General features: G+C 41.7%; 1 long non-coding RNA gene across 11 annotated transcripts in view; it reads right to left on the bottom strand.

Moving 5' to 3' along the window:
• The window catches only part of LOC128348764 (uncharacterized), a 210,995-nt gene extending 192,412 nt beyond the window's left edge, over positions 1–18,583 (bottom strand). For 10 of the 11 annotated variants that reach the window (XR_008318302.1, XR_008318305.1, XR_008318310.1 and 7 more), the window contains exon 1: positions 17,861–18,583. This is a non-coding gene — a long non-coding RNA (uncharacterized LOC128348764). Of the gene's footprint in view, positions 1–14,785; positions 14,867–17,860 lie in introns of all 11 variants that reach the window. The other variant, XR_008318306.1, reaches the window with a different exon arrangement.
• Between the last annotated feature and the right edge of the window lie 7,620 nt (positions 18,584–26,203).

Raw genomic sequence — 26,203 nt, 5'->3', positions numbered from 1 at the left:
CCTATCCAGCCCCTGCATAGCATCCCTCCAGTGGCTGTTGCTGGTGTCTCTTACATTTCTTTTTTAGAATGTGAGCCCTTTGGAAACGGGGAGCCATTTTATTTATTTATTTTTATTTCTCTATGTAATAAATTTGGGAACTTTTGTTGAAAAGTGGTATATAAATATTTGTTGTATTCATATTCATATGTAGATTCCTAGGTTCTATGAAGAAAAACTCACTCTTCAAATATAGATCTGGCCCACAAAGTTTGATTCCCATTGCCAAAATCCAACTTTTCTTGATTGTACCCTGTTACCCATATGTGAATTCAAATTCTGTACTTTAGAATTTAAAGTGCCAACCTTCAGATTGATCTATTTTAATTTCTACATTAGAATCTTCTAACTCTTATTCCCCACAGCATTCAGTTCATTCCTTGAAAAGGAAAAGCTAGGCAAATAAAGTATCAAAAGGATTAGCTGGGGGAAAATGCAGGAGTTCAGATCTTCACAAACGATTCTCAACGGATGTCTGTTCATTGCCATCCATAGATAAAAAAATATTTAATGTTAATAGACTGAGTACTGCTTGTTACATACTATACAGAAAGGAAGAACAGAATGTCAGATCTACATAACAGAACATGTATTTCTCAATTATAGGCTTTCTGGGACTATTAATTTGGTGTAAATCAGTTTAAAGCTATGACTGATAATTTAACCCTAGATCCATTAAAATTTGTAGATTTACAGGCATCTTTAGTGTTTGGATTAGTTTTAAAGCATGCATAGGTTAATTAACAAACAAACCATAGCATGGAATGACACAACAACCATTTCTAATGCATCTCCCTGCTCTGTAGTACCAATTAAGAAGTGTTAGTTGCAATCTGCCACTGCCAGATGTACACAGGTTTGGATGCTGTTACTTAAGCTACAGGCACAGCCAGTGTTTGGATAATTCTGATGTTATCCAAAGAGGATTATGAGACAAACACAAGTGTAAAGCCTCTCTTCTCCAGCGCATAGTTGAAGATGATGTACATTTGTAGGGGGACCGGCTGTCACTGAACTAATTTGGCCTGTGTTTTTGTTTGAGCATATGTGACTTCTCAAAGGAAGTGCCTTGTCGTCCTAGATGAAAGCTATTCAGTGCCTATGATCTCTTGGGTCTTGTTTCCATAGGAGAGCTACCTTCAATGCCTGCTTTGCTTTCTTGTTTTGTATTTCCAGCTTTGATCTAGAAGTGCCTCCTGCAGCCCCCGGCTCCCTTCCACCCACTCCACCTCACAGACACTGTGCCATTCCTTCTCCCTCCCCCACTGAAACATCAGCATCCAAAATAACGGCCAGCTTCCTGCTTCCCCTTGAACCGCTCTTTGCTTTCCCTTCACCCCCTGCCACACACCAGCTGGCTCCCTTCTTCTCCCTTCATGACCCAGGCCCCAGGGTAAAGGGCGCGCTCATGCCATTAACCCTGGGTCAAGGTTGGGGTAAAAGGTCAGTTTGAGCAGGAGGGCAGTGCCGGGATCTGGCTCGATCCCGTGTTGCGCACGAGCAGCCCAACCCAGGCTGCGCTGCCCTAGCCTGACTTAGATTGCTCATGTGAATAGGCTCACACAGTCAAACCCCAAGATAACCATGTTTTATTTTTGCACCCTGGCAAAGGTTAGGCAACCTATTCTGTTTCTTAAGCACACGGTCCCTTTCAAGACAACCTGTTGGCTTGTTTTTTTCAAGGCAGCAAATGCAATTTTCCTGAGTTCTGCAAAAATAAGTGCCCATTTAATGATGAGAGTATCAGGGATGACGCCATTACAGAGAAAAACATCCTGTTTCTTGTGATTCTAAAAAAAGAGAGAGAAAAGTACCACCATGCTTTGGAATTGGATAGGAGGCATGTACAGAAAACCCCTGAGAAATCTCAGTTGTCTTACAGAAGCTCATTTAGCTTCCCTTGAAAGTTCTCAGATGTTTCTCCTTGGAAAGAACCCTGAAATTCTCTTTAAATTTCACTTTTGAAATTTCAGTGTCATCCCTACCAGCAGACAAAGCATGGGACTGCCCATCACTTCAAAGGAAAATATGATGCATTTTTACCAATCTAGGGGTTCTCTTGGGCGCAGGAGTGGGTTGGCAGAGCTGCCCTCACTTTGAACTGAACATGGAAATTCATTCACAGAAGGTTTGAGTGTGGACTGGAGCACACATGGAACACCAGATGAGGAAAAGTGGCTGACATCCAGATTAGTGCCACACTAAGAGAAGTTTCACACACTGATCTTGCAGCGCTCAGTGATGTTGCACAACCACAGCCATATGACTTCTCTGGGTTGTGCACTGCATTGTGCAATGTGTTGTTACACTAGTGCAAGAACTGATCTGGAATAGACTTCCTTCCTTTGAGCAACGTCACTGTGCTAGGTCCTTGCACTCGCCTAACAGCCTTATGCTGGGTTAGTCTGGATGTAGACAAATGGCTAACAGTAACAGTGACAACTGCACATTTCAGAGGCCAAATATAATTATTCACTCAGCAGTTTTACCTGACACATGTTTATTACCGTTATAACGATATCAATGCTGACAACAAATAGCTTGCATTATTTATGTACATTACGAAGATGGTATTTTGTCTTGGTCATGTCAGCTGACATGATGAAGAAAATTATTCAGCTAGTTCTTTTAATTTCAATGGGACAACCCCCATCCTGTCAGCCTACAGATGATAGCTTTGAGTTTGACCCACTTGAGTTTGAAGCCAGAGATGGTTCTTCTATTTATAAGTCTTTATTTCCCTATGTTTGGCTATGTCTCCTCTCTCTAGTCCCAATATTCCTCTTCTTGCTCTGCACATGCACACACACGTCATTCTCTCACTCACAAATTCCTGTCTTCTGCCTCACACAGATTACATTCATTCATTCATTCATTCATTCATTTATGGATTTTGCTGCCCTCTTTTCTAAGGTGTAGCAGTTTTATAGTATTATAATATGGCCTTATAGTATTATTTTTAAAGTAGTATAGTTTTCTGGTTCCATAACTTGATTTTATTATTATGAATCATGCCCTACTGTTCTGTCTTATGCTAGTCCTGGGCTGCAATAAAGACGATTGATTGATTGATTGATCGATCGATCGATCCAAAATACAACATATATCAAAGATAAAAACAACTAAAACAATTCCACAGAACAAAAACAATTAAAACAATTTCACAGAATAAGACAATTAAACAGTTTTAAATTAATTTTGAACTAAAGTCTGAGGAAACAAGTGTGTCTTAAGACTCTTTTTAAAAGCAAGCAGATTAATTTATTCATACATGATCTTGAAGTGGGAGTCAGCAGTGAGGTGGCCAAATTTGCAGATGACACTAAACTATTTAGGGTAGTGAAATCCAAAAGAGATTAAGAGGAGCTCCAAAAGGATCTCTACAAACTGTGGAAGTGGGCAACAAAAAGACAAATGCAATTAAATGTTAGCAAGTGTAAAATGGTGCATATTGGGGCAAAATAAAACCCAGCTTCGCATATATGCTGATGGGGTCTGAGCTGTCAGTGACTGACCGGGAGTGGGATCTTGAGATCATGGTGGACAGCTTGTTGAAGTGTTGACTCACTGTGTGGCAGCTGTGAAAAAGGGCAATTCCATGCTTGGAATCATTAGCAAGGGGGTTGAAAATTATGATGTCCTTATATAAAACTATGGTGCGGCTACATTTGCAGTACTACTGTACATGCAGTTCTGGTCACCATACCTTAAGAAGGACATCGTCGAACTGGAAAAGATGCAGAAGAGGACAACTGAGATTATATGGGGCCTAGAGAACCTTCCTCATGATGTAAGGCTACAACACCTGGGTATTGATTTGCACAAAACCCATTTGCCCAGTTCGGTACAAATCCAAACTGGACTCAAACCTGACTGGGCATGTTCAGTTTTGTGACCCTGAATGAGGGGCCTGGCCCAGCTTGAATTCGAGCTGGCTCAGGGGTTCTAGAGTTGGAAAAAAATATTTTTACTTATCACCGGGTTTGGTGGCCACCTCGGTCTCCAAAGGGCCTTTGGCCCATTTTTAGGCCATTTTAGCCCTTTCTGAGATGGTGGCAGCCATTTTGAATGCTGCCATACATGCGCCATGGCCATTTGTGTGCCTGCTCTTGCCTGGGGGCTTCCCAGGAGCATCTTGTGGCCCACTGTATGAAACAGGATGCTGGACTAGATGGGCCTTGAGCCTGATCTAGCAGGGCTGTTCTTATGGAGAAGCTCTTATTTGACAGGGAGTGTATTCCAAAGCCCTGGGGCAGCCACAGAGAAGGCCTGGTCCTGGGTCACCACCAGACAAGCTGGTGGCAACTGTGACTGGATCTCCCCAGATGATAACAATAGGTGGAAGGGTTCATGACAAAGGAGATGCTTTCTTAAGTAGCCTCAACCTAAGCCACTAAAGGCTTTATAGGTAATAACCAGCATTTTGTATTTCACTTGGAAACATATTGGCAGCCAGTGTAGTTTTGGGTTTTTTTTTTAAAAAAAATGGTGTTATAAGGTCCCTTCAGATTGTCCCAAAGAAACTGGTTGCCTCATTCTGTACCAATAGTAGTTTCCAGACTATGTATAAAGGGAGCCTGATGTACAGTAATTACAGTAGACAGGTCTGGAGGTACAAGAATATGTACCACTATTTTAATGTCATTAACCTCCAGAAATGGGCATAGCTGACATATCAGCGGAAGCTGATAAAAAGGGCTCTAGCCACTGCCTCAGCCTGAGAAACCAGAGAGTTTTGGATCCAGGAGCACTCCCAAGCTAGGTACTTGTTCTTTTTAGGGGAGTGTAACCCCATCCAGAACAGGTAGATCTATACTGTCTTGACCCCACCCCCCACCCCTGCCATTGGTATAATCAATACCTCAGTCTTATTTGGATTCAACTTCAATTTGTTATTCCTCTTTCAGCTTATTACTGCCTCCAGGCAGGCATTTAGGGAAGTTATGCCATTTCCTGAGGAACTTTGGGTATCATCAGCATGTTGATAACACCCTGCACCAAATCTCCTAATGACCTCCCCCAGCAGTTTCATGCAGATGCTAAAGAGCATTGGACACAATATGGAGCTTTGTGGAATTCTATACTGTAATTCTCGCTTTGCAGGGCAACAATCTCAAAGCAACAACATCTGCAATCTACCAGAGAGGTAGAACAGAACCTCTGTAAAACAGTGCCACCTAATTCCACTTCCTTCAGGTGACCCAGAAAGATACATGGTCAATGGTATCAAAAGCTGCCATGAAATCCAAAAGGATCAGCAGAGTCACACTCCATCTGTCAATAACCAGTTGGATATCATCCATCAGGTTGACCAAGGCAGTCTCAGTTCCATTGATTGATTGTTTGAAAAGTGCCATCAAGTCGGTGTCAACTCTTAGCAACCATATAGATAGATTCTCTCAGGATGATCTGTCTTCAACTTAGCTTTTAAGGTCTCTTACTGGTGCATTCATTGCTGTCGTAATCGAGTCCATCCACCTTGCTGCTGGTTGTCCTCTTCTCTTTCCTTCAACTTTCCCCAGCAATATGGACTTCTCAAGGGAGCTGGGTCTTCGCATAATGTGTCCGAAGTATGATAACTTGAGCCTGGTCATTTGAGCCTCAAGTGAAAATTCTGGATTGATTTGTTCTATGATCCATTTGTTTGTTTACCTGGCTGTCCGTGGTATCCTCAAAAGTCTTCTCCAGCACCAAAGTTCCAAAGCATCAATACCTTTTCTGTATTGCTTCTTCAAAGCCCAGCTTTTGTATCCATAGAGTGTCATGGGGAAAACCACTGGCTGAACGATTCTAGTCTTTGTAGGTCTAGACACATCACGGCATGTACATATCCTTTCCAAGACCTTCATTGCAACCCTACCAAGTGCTAGTCTGTAGGGTATTTCTTGACTGCTGGATCCTTTATTGTTATGGTTGATCCTAAAAGGCAGAAGCTATCTACCACTTCAGTGTCTTCATTATCCATTCTGATCCTGGTTATTGATGTTTCTTCCTCCAGCTTTAAAACCATGCTCATCTTTTTCCAATCCAGCTTCTCTCAGTATATGTTCAGCATATACATTGAATAAATAAGGAGAAAGTATACAGCCTTGTCTTACCTCTTTGCTGATCTGAAACCAGTCTACTGTATTTCACCATGTTCTGTCTGGACTGTGGCTTCATGTCCTGTGTATAGGTTTCTCATGAGAACAATGAGATGTTCTGGGATGCCCATTTTCCTAAGAATATTCCACAACTTGACATAGTCGATGCAATCAAAGGCCTTTCTGTAGTCAATAAAGCACATATTGCTAACTTGGCAAAAAGGAACCTTTTAACGTGATGATTCTCTTTATTTATTTATTTATTTATTTAGGGGGAGAGTAACTGAACAGTACCTCCAGTGACTGTTGCTGGTGTCTATCTTATGTTTCTTTTTAGATCATGAGCCCTTTGGGGACAGGGATCCATCTTATTTATTTATTGTTTCTCTATGTGAACAGCCCTGAGCCATTTTTGGAAGGGCGATATAGAAAGAAAGAAAGAAAGAAAGAAAGAAAGAAAGAAAGAAAGAAAGAAAGAAAGAAAGAAAATAAAAAAATTAATAAATAAATTTCTTTTGGTATTCTTTGGCTTTCTCAATTACCCAGTGTTATTCACTACATCGACAATCATTCTATTTTGTCTATCCATGTGGTTTTCTTGGTAAAATACAGGAGTAGTTTACCATTGCCTTCTCCCGCGCAATCTGAAATGATGCCTTTGTCTTTGTCACTGAAGTGATGGTCTGCCTCCAGCACCTTCCTATATTGCTGCTTCCCAATATAGGTGCCTGCTTGCTTTAGCTGGGCAGTTGGAATGACCTTCGTGTATTCGGTGACCCTGCTGGGAGTATATTTCCTGGCGTACTTTGCTCATCCCTTGCAGGAACACCCCCACACACACACACCATGATGAGGCAGCATAACAGGATGTGGGGGGGCTCAATTCCATAGCCTGCCCAAAAGCCAGTTTGAAATGGGTCTAGCACCTTGTACCAGTCATCAGACCACCTCCCCCCACACCCCAAAACTGACGTCAGGAAAGTTTTCCATGAATGAACATCTTTGGCATCATCTGCGACCAATTGTCCCCATCCTACCTGCTTCTTACTGCTCTTTTAGCAAGCTTCGTCCTCAGCCTTGTCAATGTGGCTCACACTGGGAGTCCTCTGCCAAGGAATTGTATCATTGCTATATTTGCTACAGTCTCTAACTCATAATTGACAATAAACTATACTGTCTGTGGTCATCAGGAGTCAGCACTGACTCAAAGGCACAATCTTTCCTTTTTTTAATGACAACAACAACAACAACAACAACAACAACAACAGTAGCAGTAGTAATTGTAAGAGACTATGCACAATGTATGTCATGAGTCAAGGAGACAAGTGGTAATATTGTGGCAAAGGAAGAGTTTATAATTGATTAAAATGGGGCAGAGTGTGACAAGGGGGTTAGGAGGGGTTTAAAATATCTTTAAAAGAGTAGCTTAGTTTATCCCCCACCAACATACACAAAAAAGCCACATAATAAAACACAGGTGAAGGGCAGACAGTCTTTATATCAGAATTATTTCCTAGGAAACAGATTTATTATGTAGGGGGAAAGCACAGTTCCTTTGCCAAGACAGCCTTTCAAATATAAAGTCTTGATACATACATTGTACTGACAAATTAAGTCATGGGAACTCACAGGCTGCAAGTATACAGGCTAGATGAGGTTACTGAAGGTCTCTTGTTTTTGCAGAAAGCAAAGGTCTCCATAAAGGAAACTGTACTGCCTTTGCTGGCTGCCAACCTCCCAATCAGAGAAGGCACATGAAGAGAAAGAGATTGTATATTCCATCTCGTTCTGCTATCAAAAACCACTTTTATATATTAGGATTTAAAATAGCAATGAGACGAGTACAAAAATGGGAAAACTTCCAACAATAGCTCAGGAATCTTTTTTTTTTTTTTAACTTTTAAAAATGATATTAAAATATACCATTTTTTTCCATTTTTGCTCTGAACAAACATGCAAATTGGGGAAATTTCTCATTTTTAAGTGGCTTTTTTCTACAACAACTCATGATAATTGTACTAAAGTTATATAGAGGAATGTGGTCCTCTTTCTCTGCCCTGCAGGAAAGGATGAATGAGACAGGCATTTCCAAATATTCAAAAATGTCAGGGGGAAGAGTTTGCATGTTTGCAGATGACCCTAACTTATTCCAGACAGTACAGCGCACACTGCAGAAAGTTCTAGACAGAACGCCTCAGAGTTTGTTGCTGGGTAACAAAAGGGTACATAAGGGGGCCTTGGGCCTGATCCAGGAGGGCTGTTCTTATGTTCATATGTTCTTATGATCAGTGACAATAAATCAGGGCTGAAGGTCATGTGGTAATTGATTCTGAATGGGGTGTAACTGCCCAGCAAAGAAATATTGGGGTCACAGAAGAAACTTCATTGAAAATGAACTCATTGAGGCTATTCTGACGATCAGCTGAAATCGGGCTAGGGGAGCCTAGCCCGATTTCGGCTGACCATGTGAACCACCAGGCTCGCAGGTGAGCCCAGTGGCTCTCAGGGGGTTAACCCACCTAAGTGGGTTAAGAGCCCCTGGTGGCGCAGTGGTAAAACTGCCGCCCTGTAACCAGAAGGTTACAAGTTCGATCCTGACCAGGGGCTCAAGGTTGACTCAGCCTTCCATCCTTCCGAGGTCGGTAAAATGAGTACCCAGAATGTTGGGGGCAATATGCTAAATCACTGTAAGCCGCTTAGAGAGCTCCAGCTATAGAGCGGTATATAAATGTAAGTGCTATTGCTATTGCTAAGTACCTCTCCCCTTAAACTGGGTTTTCAAAATCATTCTTAGTGCCTGTTCTTGTGCAGCCAGTATTAAAACCTCTGTTTCTTTCTTCAAGTTGCCATTCTTAAGCCATTGCCAGGTCTTGGTGATGTCTGATTTTCCACTTATATTGTGCAAATATTGACCATGCAGTGGCTTATTTTTCCATTTTTCTGCTTGGTTCTTGACTTGTTCTTTCTTGTAGGGCTGCTTGGTTTCATTGGTGTTGAATAGTTTCTCGTTATTGACCATTTGAAGTGCATCTTCTTTACTGTCCTTTATATATTTCTCAAGACCTCTTTTCTCCTCCTCTACTATTTGATGGACTTACAGCATCCCTCTTCCACCCGAGCTGCTGTTTATTATAGCCTATCGACATCACTGCGGGGGTGCAGAGCGTGATTGATGGTCATGATTTTCCTGGTCTTACGATCCAGCATCACTAGCTCTGCCTAGGTCCAGTCTATTATTCCTGCAGTGTATCTGATAACAGGTATAGCCCAGGTATTTATGGCTTGTATGGTGTTCCCACCATTGAGTTTGGACTTCAGGATTTTTCTAACTCTCCTGATGTATTCACTTCCAATTTTTCTTTTAACTTCAGTGTGTTCAATGTTATCAGCCTGGAGAATGCCCAAGTATTTGTAATGTTCTTTCTCTTCCAGGTTCTTGATGTTGCTTCTATTGGGCAGTTCTATTCTTTCTGTTTTTGTTATTTTCCCTCTGTTCATTATTAATGCAGCACACTTGTCTAGTCCAAACTCCATTGCTATATCGCTACTGAATATATGGACAGTGTTTAGCAGTGATTCGATTTCTGACTGGGACTTTCCATACAACTTGAGATCATCCATGTACAGCAGATGGTTTATTTGACTTGATGTTTTAGATGTTTGGTATCCGAGGCTTGTTTTGTTTAGTATTTGTGAAAGTGGAGTCACGACGATTACAAACAACACAGAAGATAGTGAGTCCCCTTGGAAAATACCTCTTCTAATGCTAACCTGTTCAAGTGTCTCGCCATTGATTGCTAACTGTGTACTCCACATGCTCATTACTTTTAAAATAAATATCTGAATGTTTTTGCTGACACCAGTTGTTTCTAAACATTTTAGTATCCATGTGTGAGGCAATGAGTCGAAGGCTTTCTTGTAGTCAATCCATGCAACACTTAGATTGGTTTTTCTTCTCTTGCAATTTTCTAAAATTATTTTTGTCAATCAGCAGCGGGTCTTTTGTGCCTCTGCTGTTTGGGCAGTTTCCTTTCTGTTCAACTGGAAGCTGTTTGTTAGTTAATAAGTGTCACATTCCTTCATCTGCTATTATTCCAGTAAATAATTTGAACATGGTTGGCAGGCAGGTTATCGGTCTATAATTACTTGGAACTGCACTTTTTGCTGGGTCTTTTATTATGAGATGAGTTTTCCCAATTGTTAGCCATTGTTCAATATCACCTCCCTGCAAAATGTGATTGAACTGTTTTGATAGTTGTTTATGAAAGCTTGTTAGTTGTTTAAGCCAAAAGCCATGCAGTTCATCGTCACCTAGTGTAGTCCAATTTTTAATTTTCTTTGCTCTTTCACTTATTAATTCTGGTGTTATTATTAGATCTTGCATTTGTTGGTTACATTTTTCGACCTCTTTCATCCAGCCTGCTTTTTTATTATAATCTATTGGATTGTCCCATAATTTCCCCCAGAATTGCACTGTTTCTTCTGTTATGTTTCTTCTTTATTTGGTGTTTCTATGTTTCTTGCAGTTTCTCCTTCTATGCTTTGGTAGAAACGTCTCTGATTCGACTGGAATTGGAGATTCTGCCTGTGTTGTGTAATTCTGGCTTTGTATCTGCTAATCTTCTTAGACACTGCTGTTATTTACTGCTTTATTATTTCCAGGACTTCTCTAATTTTCCTTGAATCTAGGTGGTATTTTTGGATCATATACTGTTTGGTGTTTTCATTCTTCAGCTTCTTGTCTTTCATATCTTTCAATTTACTAGCATCCGATCTAAGCCTCACGATTTTATTTTCTAATCTAATCTTCCATTTAGGTGATGTACTACTTTCTTTTTTTACAGGTCCACTGATCTTATATCCGAGCTCTTGTGTTGTTATTGTTGCTGCACTGTACATTAGTTGGTTTGCTTCTTGAAAATTATTGGTTGTATTTCTGCAAGTGCAGCACTGACATCTTTTAATGCCTGAACAAGTTGTTTTTTTGGCAACTGTTTTTAGAGCTAGAAGTCGAACCCTGGTAGTTGTTTGGTTCATGCGCTCAGTTATTTTTTGCTTTAGTTCTTGTTGCTTTTCTGTTAAACAGCATTTGGGTTTTTGAGGTGAAGGCAAAGGGGAGGTTGCCTGGTTTTGATTTTGAAACAGTTCAGCAACAGTGGCATCCTCTATTTCCAACACCTCCTCCACCTGCACCTGAGCAACTTCTTCAGCTGGTGGTAATTCTTTTTCCATATCATGAGCCTGTGTTTTTTCTTTGTAGTACTTCCAGCTCAACTTCTGTGAATACTTTATTTCTTATTATGAATCTTCTCTGGTCTGCTAGCCTTTGTTCTGTTATTTCTGTATCTGGATGCTTCTCTTTCCAAATTTGGCACATTCTTTTTAAATAACCTCTTCTAGTTGGACTAGACTTGTAATAGCAGATCATTATTTCCTTGTTGGCATTTTTCGTATATTTTTTCTGGTTAAGCGACATTTCTTCCAGTAACCTTGCAGTCTCCAGCCCTGGTTGCTCAACTGAAGATCCTGAGTCCTGTAGCCCACTTGCCACCAGATGTCCAGAGACTCCAGCACCTGCCGCGGTCCTTGTTGACCCGGGCGATGACCGATCCGGTATAGATTTATTAAAGTTACGTCTCACCATATTGTTGATGGGAGAGGCACTCTTTGTCTGGCTCCTCTGGTGAGACCTGTCCAGTATGGCTGGACCTCTGGCCTAGCTTTCACCTTCCTCAGAGCACGCAAGCCCCACAACCATGCCAAGGTAGTGCTTCACTGGGAGTATTATTTATTTATTTATTTATTTATTTATTTATTTATATTATTATTATTATTATTATTATTATTATTATTATTACAGATATTTATAACCATGTTTCAACAAAGAAAGTTCTCAAAGTAATTACACAGAAAAAGAAATAAAATGGTTCCCTGTCCCAAAAGGGCTCACAATCTTAAAAAAAAACCCAAAAGCCTAGTGTTCACTGCAGGGAGCTTCTAATAGGGAAGCACTCTGACCCCGCTGATGACTGGGCAAAGAGGAACCTTTTCAAGTGGTGGCTCTCTTATATTTATCAGGGAGAAAACAATTGTCCCTAACCAAGTCCAGCACAGCGACCTTCCCAGTGGTGTCTCACTTATATTTATTTTTAGACTATGAGCCTTTCGGGACAGGGAACCAACTTTTCTTTTCTTTTGCTTTGATAACTTTGTTGTTGAAAAGCAGTATATACATGTTATAAAAATAAAATAAAATAATAATAATTCTAAAAAAGCATGCCCTTATGAACTGCAAACAAATACTTCTAGGATATGTTCAGGATGAAAGACAGAGCCTGGGTAATAGACATGTCCACTGTCATACAAAAGGATGCATCACTTCTGTAGATATAGTTACTAAGCAGAGGATGGGGTGGTCAGTGAATTAAGTAGGTTTTTTAAGGTTATTCACCAAGGGTCATATATACCTGGGCCAGCAAGAGGCATTGCATAGTGGAGAAATGGTGCAGGTACTCCTCCACCCACCCTATATGCTCATGACATGACTTAGGTTATATTATTTGAAATGTGGTCAGGTAACAGTTTTGAATATTGCTTTTTAATGTTATGGTTACAATGATCGGTTACTACATACCATAGTCAACTGAAGAAGATTTGGTTGAATTTAATTCCATAATGAGGATAATATTTAGATTTAATTCTATAATGGGGATAAGATTATGTATGAGGGACAAAAGAAAACAAAATGTTCATCTCAAATTCACATCCACTCGATTATACCCCATATACGCCACATTAATCCTGAATAAGGACTATACACACAGAGAGAGAGACACCTGTCTGTACAATCAGGATCACTAATTTAGACTGGAATCCCCACATCACTTTAAACGTTAATTGACTTTTTAAGGGGGGGGGGACTCTTTTTGCCACTCTTCACCACCATGATAAGATTATGATTCATGTGAAGTGAATTTGTACGCTTCTTCTGAGGGTGCAGCCAGAACAGGTGCACAGACTTCTTAATTTTCTGGGGCCAAAGCTGTGAAAGGTGTAGGCCTATTAGTCTATACTACCCCTATTTATAGTCCTATATGAACTGCAGACTGAAGCAAAAAAACCTCACTCAATATAATCCAGAAATCCTTAATTACAAGGCTTTTAACAAGTTGTTCTAGTAAGAACTAAGATGCCTATTTTCCTTTCACTATCTCTACAACTTGACTAAATTTGGTTCAAACTGAGGTCCACAAGTTAGATCTCTTGTGCCACAAATGTTCAAACATCTGCCATCTTGGATCGGGGTGGATGACATCATTACAAACTACACCATTGAGGTGTCCCTGTGTTTCACTCACTACAACTGTACCAGATTGGTTCAAATCAGTTAGACAGTCAGCAAATTAGTGTACTTTCACCTCAAAAGTTTACACGTCTGCTATCTTTGATTGGGGTGGATGACATCATCACAGACTACACCATTGGGGCATCCATATGTGTCCATAGAAGCTGTAGCAAATTTGATTCAAATCAGTTAGGTGGTACACAAGTTAACCCACTTACACCTCAAAAGTTTATGTGCCCACCATCATGATTTGGGGTGGATGACATCATCACAAACTACACCAGTGAGGTGTCCCTGTGTGTCACTCACGACAATTGTATCTCATTTGGTTCAAATTGGTTAGACAGTCCAAAAATTAGTACATGTCCGCCTCAAATGTTCATATCTCTGCCATCTTGGATTGGAGTGGATGACATCATCATAAACGACACCATTGGGGCATCCCTATATGTCCCTACAGCTGTAGCAAATTTGGTTCAAATTGGTTAAGTGGTTCAGAAGTTATCCCCCTTGCACCTCAAAAGTTTAAATGTCCGCCGTCTTGAATCATGGTGAATGACATCATTACAAACTACACCATTGAGGTGTCCCTGTGTGTCACTCACTACAACTGTACCTAATTTGGTCCAAATCAGTTAGACAGTCCTCAAGTTAGTGCACTTTCACCTCAAATGTTCACACGTCTGCCATCTTGGATTGGGGTAGATGACTTCATAACAAACTATACCATTGGGGCATCCCCATGTGTCCCTACAGCTGTAGCAAATTTGGTTCAAATTGATTGGGCAGTTCACAAGTTACTTAGCCCACCTGTGCCTCAAATGTTTACACATCCGCTATCTTGAATCAGGGTGGATGACATCATCACAAACGACACCATTGAGGTGTCCCTGTGGGTCCCTACAACTACTACTACAACAAATATTTATATACCGCTCTTCAACCAAAGTTCTCAAAGCGGTTTACATAGAAATACATAAATAAATAAATAAATAAATAAATAAATAAATAAATAAATAAATAAATAAATAAGATGGCACCCTGTCCCCACAGGGCTCACAATCTAAAAAGAAACATAAAGGTAGACACCAGCAACAGCCACTGAAGGAATGCTGAGCAGGGGTTGGATAGGGCCAGTTGGATTTGGTTCATATTAGTCCAGACGTTGCGAGGTTGATGGGGGGGACACAGACACAGACACACGGACAGCCAGGTGATCTGCTAAGACTACTTGAAAGTAGACTAAAAAGGAAAATAGAGAACTGCGCCATGTATGTGAGTGTAACCCATGCACCTAGCATATGCCACTACAACATACCTGTCTATTCTGGTTATTAGAAATCTACCCTTCTGCTGTTCAGAAACCCTTTTCTCCAGAGAATCTCATAAGATCTGAAAACTGACAGATGCATAGATAAGGAAAATAAGTTTGTATATGCAACCTTAAGCATGATCTGGTATACTTTAGCATCAGATGGGCCCCCATGGTAATGAACTTGCTTACAGTATCAGTGTCTGGGGTTCTAGAAGTGCCCGGCCTATTCACTTTACTTTTGACAATGTTATCAGCTGCTGTTTACATCCACTAAACCAATACAACTTTTGCATATATTTTTGAACTACACAAATGTTCTTTTGGAACTGCACATTTTTTCCTAACACTGCATAATTTGCGTCTGGCTGCAATTTTTTTTTTTAAAGTTCAGCTTCATTACTTGAAATTAAAACAAATTTATTACATCTAACCAGAGAAAGCACCAAAAATATCTAAACAGAGATAGTACCAATGAGAACAAATGCATTCAGTATACACATTTAATAATTCTTCAACACTGCTGAATTAATTTCCTTTCATTGGTGCGGTCTGGATGAACTACACCCAACTTCACCAAGCAGAAAAGAACTACTCCTGTATACAGGGCAGGATTTTTGTGATCCTGGTTGCTGAATGGATTTCTCGGCAATACATTGACCAGCCCTGTCAGTCTCTGCTTCCTTCCCCCCAGCTCCTCCTGCTCTCCATTGTTTCTTCATAGACAATGATTGGCATCTGAAGATTCTCCTCTCTTTCTTATCTTTTACACACACACACCCCAGTAGAGTGCCCCCTTGCCATTCCATCCCCTGCAGTTTATACCTCTAAGCCAAATTAGCATTTTTCTCAAATCAAGTGGTGAGTGCATAATTTGTTTTTGAGAATAAAAACCATTATAGCTGGGGATGGTTTCCACTGTAAGTACAGACAGTAGGAACAACGATAATGTAATGTTTGCCCCAAGTACAGGGACAGAGGCCAGTGAAGTAGTCGTTATATAGGCAGCTTGTAAGAGAGAGACCAGAGTCTCTGGTGGGTTTGGATGTGGAAAATCCAGATTCGGATCCCCCACATCAAACTACACCTAATCGAATGCATCAGTATAGTTCCATCTCTCTGTCTTTTTTTAAGTTGTCAGCTACAAGAAGCGCAGTCTGGATGAGGCCGAATGGCAGCATCCCTCCAATAGCAGCTGCAAGGGCCCAATCTGGACTGGGACCAGAATGGCGGCAAAGGGTTAACATCCTTCCCTAAAAGTTACAATTCTGACCTCTCTCCCTGCCCCACTCTCAGAGCTGGTAAAAACCAAAGGCAAAACAGAGCTATACTGACTCATTTCACATTGTTATGCAGTTTGCCTCTTAGCTATGAAGAGCACTAGGTGGTCTTGGATGTTAGGGATGTGCGAATCAATTGTGTACAAATCGATTTGTACCCAAATCTAGCTGATTCAGATGATTTGGAGACAGAACAAATTGCCCCTGTGGTCCACTGGCTAATCAAAACACTTCAACATTCCTAAAAAATAAACTGAGTACCCCACTGCTTTGCAGGTGGGGGGATGTAGTTGGCACACGGCAGCCGACAGTTGGCATAGTCCAATGACAGTCAAAATGAACGGAAGAAATGAAGATGTGCAATGAATTATCATAGGGTTTCATTACGAGGAAAATAATTAAATACTGGTTTGATGAAATTTGGGAGCTACTAGTGCCTGCAGGACAAGCCCTCTTCCCAGCTAAAAGCTTCTGCTCATCCAAATTGTGTTTCTTTGGTAACCCTTTTAAAATTTATTGATGCCAAAAACCCTCATGTACAAGACCAGAAAGCTTGAAAGGGATTTTTATTCTATAACATTATTTACCAGTATTGTCAGTGAATTTAGTTACAACTAACCAAGTATCCAAAAAGATCCCTACACAATATTTGAGTTATTTAGGGGAAAGAAACCAGAACAGAGGGTAAGCAAGCACAGATTTGGTAAACGGAGGAACAAACGATGAATGGTTCATACATAGTAAATTGAACTTTTTGCTCTTTACCAACTTTCTAACTTAAATAGTTCTGCTCAGCTTCATTCACAACTCTCACCCCCCACCCCCCAAGTACGCAGTCTTCCTATTGCTGCTATTTGTTCACTACGTTTTGCCTCAAGGGTGCAGATCACAATCTATTAAATGCATCAGTACAAATTGTGCAAGTGTTGTTGGGATGCTGGGTCCAGTCGGCGCCTGTCTTCTGGTGGCCACATGCACCTCACAGACAGATAACTGGGCTGGCCACCTTCTACCGAGGTGCCTTCTCCTCAGGTCCCATCTGCCACTACTGTGTCTCCCTTCTGGGCTCCGTCTGCTGCAGGCTTAAGGGGACTGTAGTCTCCCTCCAGCAGAGCTTTCCCATTTGACTTTTGGGCTGGGTCTCAGAAAGCAGGGCCATCTCATGGTTCAGAAAGCTCCCCCTCACACATCACCCTTAATGGGATGGCTTCTCATCCCTCAGTATTTAGACTGGCCATGAGCTCCGGCAGGAAACTGAAGGGTGTGCAAAGCTCCAGTTTAGGAAATACACTTCTGGGTAGGTTCGTGAGGGTGCTGCATTGGCCAGTGAACATTTAATATTAAGAATACTTGAGGAAAGAAGTTTCTATCAAAATGCTAGTTTGCTTATACAGCTGTAACGATCAAAAAGTGGCGGCGGGGGGGGATACAAAATCCCCTCTCTAGCTGTGCAGAGTCCTGAGTAGGCTGCCACCATCTCTTTTTATAGGAGCAGATTCACCCAAGGGAATAGTCTGGGAGAGTAAAGTGGGGAAGCCCTCCCTAAAAGATAGGTTCGAGCCATCTTAGGCCTTCAGGAGCATGTGACTAGGACAGGACCCAATGAGGAGTAACACTATCACAACAAGGATTGATCAATAACTGGATTATAAGGAAAACTATACAGGCATAACAATCACTGCTTCCAATCAAGTAAAACACTTCCATAGGGTTTTACAAGAACCATGCAGATCCAAGCACTTGAACAAAATTAAATTACCTGATGTGTGTAGCTAAACTGGTCCCTATTCTTTCTACTTACTTCCAGGTAAGGAGCTCCCAGTTGATTCCCAGTCCAAGGCAGCTAGTCTCCCCTTTCCTCACAGTAGTTGCTGATCAGACCTCACTCCGAGGCCTCCAGGGAAGAACTGGACACTAATACCCCACTCCCCTGCTCTTCTATAAGCTGTGGTCCAGTAAACCCTGCCCCTCACTCTGGACTGGGCCGCAGGGATTTGATTCTCCCGGGCTTTCTTCCTTATTTGGAGAGGCCCACCTTTCAAGCAGTTACTCCAACTGAGGCCTAGTCCTCCCTCAAGCCTGACTATCACTACAACAGCATATATAGACTTAAAAATAGACAAAGCATAAAACTTTGATTGCAAAGGGCTTTACATGAAAATAACTTGAAGGAGCCCAGCTCAAGGAGCATAGTGCAACCTGCACGAATCAGCAAGTTGCTAACAGGCAACCCGATTCTGCATTAGGTCTGCCCTTTTAAAATCCTAAAATCTCTCATCATGCTACAGAAGCAGAACAGTGTCAGCATTCCAGACCTTCTCTTAATAGGAAACTTGTCACGTAGGACTCGTTGGCTGCTGCTTCTTTGATCTTGTGTTAGTCTAATGCAGATATTAACCTCTTTCATGTAGATATAAATTCCTTCTCTAATCCTTATGTTTGTGGAACATGCAGCACTAATTATTAGTTAACTTTATCCTTTAAAAATCTGGTCCCCAAAACTAACCCAATGAAAAAACACAGAGGCTGTCCACACAAGCCACCCTACACAGGGCTTGGGCAGCCCTACCTGAGTAGGGCTTCTCATATGAAGAGCAGGGATCCAGCCTGATCCTGGCACTGCCTCACTGGGAACCCCAGGTAAAAGGGCATGAGCGCCCCTTTTCCCAGGTCTGGGGTCATGTGTCTGCTCGGGCTGCAGGCCGCCCAAGCAGACACAGATCCGGATGCTGAGAGCACCCGGTTTGAGGGGAAATTCCTCAATCCACCACATTCCTCGTGTGGTGCATTAAGGGATATCTGGAGGCCAGGCTTCATTATCCCAGTCTCCAGAGATCCGCGCTGCTCTGAGCAGTGCGGATCGTGTGGGCGCATGAGCGTACCACACATCAGATCTGTGATCGTCCGGGGGGAGGTACTATGTTCAACCCTGCTTTCCCCCCTGCCCACCCTCCTTGCCCCAGAAATGGTCATGTGAATGACCTCATTGAGTTTCAAAGGTTATAGGTGAGCAGGTTGCCATTTCTTATGCCCCAGCTGAATCAAATGAAATATCTGCTAACATGGCAAAGAGGCACCTTTTAACATGGCGATTCTCTTTATTTAGCAGGGGGAGAGTTACTGGCCCTATCCAACCCCAGCACAGTACCCCCAGTGACTCTTGCTGATGTCTATCTTGTGTTTATTTTTAGATTGTGAGCCCTTTGGGGACAGGGATCCATCTTATTTATTTATTTATTATTTCTCTGTGTAAACCACCCTGAGCCATTTTTGGAAGGGTGGTATAGAAATTGAATAAATAAATAATAATAAATAATAAAAGGGAGATTTCATTTCAATATCCATGACACCCCTCTCTGTTTTTCTAACTGTCCTCTTTCTCTCACCAGCATCCTCCCTTGTCCCTGATACCCACCCAGCCTGAGCCAGCTGTTGCCCCATTTCGCTTCCACCCCCTCCCAACTGGCCACTCCCTATTAAAAAAAAATTCACTCTAAAGCCTTCTGCAAGTGAAATGTTTAGGGAGAGAATACACAGGCTAGACACAAACAAATGACAAATATTTATATACCACTTTTCAACCAAAGTCTCCAAAGTGGTTTACATAGAGAAATAATAAACAAACAAACAAACAAGATGGTGAACCCCAAAGGGTTCACAATCTAAAAGGAAACATAAGGCAGACACCAGCAACAGTCACTGGAGGTACTGTGCTGGGGGTGGATAGGACCATTAGACCGTGCAGATATTCTTGCTATAGCAATAAGGTATTATGGTCCCACATTGTCAAAAAAATGCTCAAAAGTTTAACAACAGGAAGCCATTCCCTTTCACTTCAGAAAACCCTATCCTGGGGGTCCTGGACTTCAGTATGCTACCTAGCAGCCTAAATTTAATCCCAATTGCATTTCCCAACATTGTTGGTGTCAAAGTGCACCACAACAGCTGATTCCTCCCTAGCACTGTCTAACAGCCTATCTAGGTGCTGCACCAACAGCCTTCGCACCAAGCAAGCAAGTCACCAAGCGCTCTACACACGGGCCACAAACCCATCTCTCTTTGCCCCTAACAATTAAATCACCCACTACTAGGAGGCCCCCATATGTTGCTGTCTCATAGAGATATTGGGCTAAAATGGGGCCCTGAGTTTGTTAGGAAAAGGATAGGATAACTAACAACTTTATTAGGATGGCTTCACAGCTGCAGGTAGCTGCAACTCCCTATATGCATTTTCTCTGATTTTGCCAATTCTTTTCAAACTAAATGGAGATGTTGTAACATTAAATTAATTAATTAATCAGCCTCAATTAAGTTATTTGAGGCTAAGTCTTAGGCCCAAATTCTGTATAGAGCCCAATTAGGTCTACCCCCTAATATTGCTACTTTAGAGAGGATTCAGTCAACATATCTGAGGGCTATTTTCCAGGTCCCATGCTGTGTTTCTCATGCAGCCTTACACTTAGCAGCCGGCTTGGTGAGTGTTTCAGCTACATTTTGGTAAGCTATGCTAACTCATTGGCTTAAGCTTTCCCTTTCCCCAGTTGGTCTTGCACCCCGATACTTGTTGATGACTTCCATTCTTCTTGGGAAAGTGCAATTCAATCAAAGCTCTCTTTACTAGGATTTTCGTCCACACAGCTTCTATCTATGGCGTTGGAGAGGGCTAAGTCATTGCTTAAATAGCATATACTTGACGTTGACGTCAAGTGGACTTAGCCACAGTTCCTTTGCTGCCTTTACATGAGCGTGTTAGATACCTAATAACCCCTGTGGCCTCTCTCTTCCATCTGCATCTCCCTCACCATAGTAGAGCATTTTCTTTGGCAAGATTTAACGCCCTGCCTTCTGCTCTAGTTGTGGGTAGATATAAAAAACTTGCATACTATCTTTGCCTCTGCTCCTGTCATGCTAATCAGGTAGAAATGTTAGAGCATGTGATTCTTTGCTGTGAACTATATAACAATGTTATAGCCACTTAATGGTGCAGCGAGGAAATGACTTGCTTAGCGAACAAGAGGTTGCTGGTTCAAATCCCAATGGTAAATTTCCCAAAATATGGGAACACCTATATCAGGTAGCAGCGATATAAGAAGGTGCTAAAATGTCTCATCTCACACTGTGAGGGAGGAGGCAATGGTAAACCCCTCCTGTATTCTACCAAAGAAAACCACAGGGCTCTGTGGTTGCCAGGAGTCGACACTGACTCAAAGGCACAACTTTACCTTTATATAACAATGTTAGGTCGACCTTTCTTACACATTTGTTGAGTGCACTTGGGGAGTCTGCTTCTTACCAAATGGTTGAATTGCTGTAATCTGATTTAAGTCCTTATATTACTCATCAGGTTGCTAAATTCTGTGCAGCAGCATTAAAAATAAGGCAGGCCACAGTCAAAATGTTTGCTAATTTCTAACTTCCAATAATTATCATTGTCTGTAAGTTTGCTTGCTTTTTTGAATTCTCTTTTACTACATGTATTGTACTGTAATGTATAAGTTAATGTTTTATGCTGGTTTAAGTCCGCAATAAAATATTTGCTTTGATTTGATAATTAATTACTCTATCATTTGTATACTGCCTGACATGTGCATCCCTAGGTGATGTACATAATTTGGAAGTCCCAATAAGGAAGGCTTTTTGATTCCCAAAAATGTCCCAACAGGGTAGAAGGGAGAAGCATGAAAACAGGATATATAAATCATTCCTAAATGTACAGGGTATCTGGGACATATATTTAATATGCACACTATCATTTTTATTATCCAAATTGTATTTTTTTAAAAATAAAGGAACTTGGTTAACCCCAACCCCTTTTCTTTTCTTTTCTTTTCTTTTTTCTTTTCCTTCAACAGTTTCATTTTGTAAGAATAAATTGCCTTTTTCTGTGTTTCTGGATGAAGATTAACACAATAATAAAAGAGTTTCACAACAATGCCTTTTAAAAATAAGTTTCATTAACACAGGGAGGATTTTAGAAAGTAATATGATGCAGCACAGCAACAATAGACACAAAACCAAAGGTCGGCGGGGGGAGGTAAAAATAAAGCTGATTTATTGCCTAATTAAATTAATCTGTGCTTCATAATTTCTTTTCTTACCATTCAAAATACATTATTTAATAACAAATTGCACCTCTGTCAGTTTCTGGCAGCATATAGGTTCTTAAAGATCTGAGAACTGGGAAGACCAAAATGCTATTGTAACAGCATCATCTCCAAGTAAAGTTCAAGTTGTGTGAGCTAGGACAGCGTCGACTTGTACATTTTCCCCTTACACTCTTGTGTCCATTCAGTTTAGAAATCAGCACAAAGAAACAAAACAAAGGTCATGCAGTCCGAAAGACTTTAGGAAAATGTATTGAATCCAATACAATTCTGCACATTCAAAGCAGTCAGGACTGGAGGACTAAATCCGTCCCTCCTCCTCTGGGGCAGCCGTTAAGGAGAAGGAACCACACGCACAGCACTCATTTACCTACAGGGATCATCATACATATAAGGCCATGTGTATGTATTTATTTGACACAAAGACAGTCAGCCTCCGTCTTTTACATTTGTAGATTGTGTGAAGCGCCGGGATCAAGGCTAATCCCAGCACTGCCTTCCTTGGTAGCCCAAGTTTTTTACCCATGCTTTTACTTGGATTAAAGGGTGCCAGCACACCCTTTACCCCAGGTCCAAGGTTGTGCAAATGCTTGGTCTGCAGGCAGCCCTAGCAGTCACAGAGCCAGGTCTCTAAAGCAGCCAATTCACAGGGGAATCCCCCAATGAAATGTGCTGCTCATGCAGTGCATTTTGGGATTCCTGGAGACCAGGACTCATTTTGCCAGCTGGAGGCGTATCTAGGGAAAATAGCACCTAGGGCAAGCACTGAAATTGCGCCCACTGTCCAAACATCTGACACCCATCTTTCAGATAACTTTACCATAATATCAGCTGAAAAATACAAATCAAGCTCGTTAATCTTTTAATATTTCAAGAACTATTTAGCAGTGGATGTAGCCAGACCAAAAAATGCTGGAAAACTACAAATTCAGTATGCTGGGGCTCATGAAATACCCAAATACTATGTGGAGGCATACTTGGAAAACTAAAAAGAAGTGCCTGTCTGTTCTCTACTATGCATTGTAGCATCATAATTACATAAGTTTTAAAAATAAATGGAGAATTTGACTTTTCCCAGATACTCTGAAAATAATTAAACGATGTTGTTATTATTATTACTATTAATTTGATTTCTATAACGCCCTTCCAAAAATGGCTCAGGGCGGTTTACAAAGAGAAATAACAAACAAATAGGATGGCTCCCTGTCCCCAAAGGGCTCACATTCTAAAAAGAAACATAAGACACACACCAGCAACAGCCACTGGAAGTACTGTGCTGGGGGTGGATAGGGCCAGTTACTCTCCCCCTGCTAAATAAAGAGAATCACCACAGTAAAAGGTGCCTTTTTGCCCAGATATGCAGAGTAAACTGTGTCACTGCTTGGAATATATTCTAGTATTTCAGAAAGACAGTTAAAATGAGAGAAAGAGAGCAAGAAACTCCCAGTGGGCCTTAATACTAAGGATTTCACACTGATTCAATGAGAAACTCACCATTAATAGCCATATGATTAAGACATCACATATAACTCACTTATCACAAGAAGCAAAGTAAGAGCAAATGAATACAATCCTAGCTCATAAGTTTCAGCTCAGTATTCACAAGCCCTAATTCTCTGTACATAGTGCCAATCTGAATATGTGTACAGTGACTTATATTATATTAATTTTAAAAAATACCTGAAGCCCCTTTGGGGGGGCTTCCTAAAGGCTGTGGAGGGGGAGTCTTCAAAGGTTCCACTTCCCCCTGCTGGCCTCTAGGGCCTCGCAGGGACCATTTGAGGATGTGCAGTGGATATATATAGGCTGCAGAAAACAAAATGGCTGCTGCGCATGCTCAAATGGCCTCTGTGAGGCCTGGCATGGCCTAGGGCCTCATAGAGGCCATTTGAGCATGTGTGGTGGCCATTTTGTTTTTGGTGGCATTTTTATTTTATTTTAAAAAGGGTGCCCCCTTCAAGTGGCGCCTGGGGCATGTGCCCTGCCTGCCCCACCCTAGATACACACCTGTGCAGCCTCCAGTGATCTTCACTGCTCAGAGTATTGCGGATCATGTGGGTATGCATTGGCACACCGAAGAGGAGATTGCTGTTCATCTGGGAGGGAAGTAGGTTCATCCCAGCCTTCCCCACCCCAGCTCACCCTTTCTGCCCCTCTCATGACCATGTGTACGCCTTTATGGTTTGATTTCTCTCTTTTCATAGAGGAAAATGCAAACATGTAAAGCTGCCATATGCCAAATCAAACTATTGGTCCATGTAGGTCAATATTGGCTGCACTGACTGACCAGCCTGCCAGGCATGGTGTGCTTCCCAACCTTTCTGGAAATATCAAGGGTTGAACCGGGGACCTTCTGCATGCAAAGCATATGTTCTACCACTGATCTATGGCCTTTCCTAAACTACTGTTGCTGTATACACACATTCATACATACCAGCATACATAAATGCGCACCCTACAGGTGCTGAGCCAGCCGAGTGGCGGCCTGCGTCCAGCCCCGCTTGGTGGCCCCCTCCAATATGCCTGTGCGCGTGACGTTACACACACAGGGGCATGGCTCAGGCTCCAGAGGAGCCCAGGGCGAACTCCCCCCTCCCACACCCGGGCCACCAAGAGCCTGAGCGAACTCTTTGCCAATTATTTCAGGCAGCTCTGACTGCCTGATAGAACGTTTCCCCTTTCCTCTCCCTCTCTGGAGGGAGAGAAAGGGGGAAATGTCCTATCCGACAGCCGACACTGCCTGAAATGAAGAGCTGAGAGGTCGTTCGGGCTCTTGGCAGCCCAGAGGGAGAGGAAGGGGGAAACGTTCTATCAGGCAGTCAGAGCTGCCTGAAATAATTGGCAAAGAGTTTGCCTGGGCTCTCAGCAGCCCGGGCGTGGGAGGGGGGAGTTTGCTCTGAGCTCCTACAGAGCCGGAGCCACAGGGCTCAGCAGCCTTTCCCCATTGGCAGCCTGGGTTCTTTGAACCCTTTCACCCAACGGTGGCTCTGCCCCTGGCACCGTATTGTTCACTGCAGGTACAACTATCCAATCCAATGCTCTTACCATTACAGTCCATTCTACCAAACTCTGTACAAATTGAATGGATAATATTTGACTTGAGTACCCCCAGTTTTAATCGGGAGGTCTTAAAAGATTCCCAGACCTCATAGAGGTGAGTATTAACCATGTCTAAAATTGTTTTTATGCCATGTTGCTTGGCAATTTGGTTTAGAAACAGGGTATTTCTGTGGACTGATGAGAGTAGTAAGAAACATGCTCCAGGCATTTTATGAGAAGAATGCAAGAGGGCATACACAGATTACCTATGTATTTCAGTCAATCTGCACACTCAAACCCCCAAATCATATTTTGTTACACTTTGGCCAGCTAAATCAAGATAACTGAAATGTGCTGTAAATCTTTAACCTGGATTTCAGCATCCTACAGTACAATGTGTGTCTCACGAAACAAAATGTCCTATTTTCTGTCTCCAAATTCTCATGTCTTCAGACTTAAATTAGGCTAGATCCTCACATTCATTTTTTGCCCAGTAAAAAACCACCCTGGGATCACTTTTACCCATCATTTTCATAGTGACAATTTATGTGATGTAATCTCGTTTTGTAGAACTCTTGAAAAATAAAAGTTCTGTAGATCAAGTTCAGATTGAAAACTCTCAGAGCACCTCACAAAAATAATGGCTAAAAGTAATTTCATGATCAAGGTAGCAAGAAGGAAAAGATGGCATCTGATCAATGGCAGCCATCCAGCCACACCCACATCAAGATGGGACCAGAAAGCAACAGGGAAATTTTAAAAGGAAGAGAGAAAGGAGACATGTGGCACCTAGAAGTACAAACTTGGGCACCACCCTTTAACTTACCTTAAAGGGTCAACCACAGTGTTCTCACCATTTATGTGAGTAGGATTAGATCAATAATTTCTTCTCTTCTGATCGTTTAATACCCCAGCTGATTCACACCAGGTTTCCAAACATGTGAGTCACTTTAACTTCTACATGTTGCAAGAAGACACACATCTCAACCATAGTAAGATCC

The sequence above is a fragment of the Hemicordylus capensis genome, chromosome 3, assembly GCF_027244095.1.
Source record: "Hemicordylus capensis ecotype Gifberg chromosome 3, rHemCap1.1.pri, whole genome shotgun sequence".
In the NCBI taxonomy this organism is placed as follows: domain Eukaryota; kingdom Metazoa; phylum Chordata; class Lepidosauria; order Squamata; family Cordylidae; genus Hemicordylus; species Hemicordylus capensis.
Note: the sequence above shows the minus strand (reverse complement) of the source record. Positions and strands in the feature narration are given on the sequence as shown.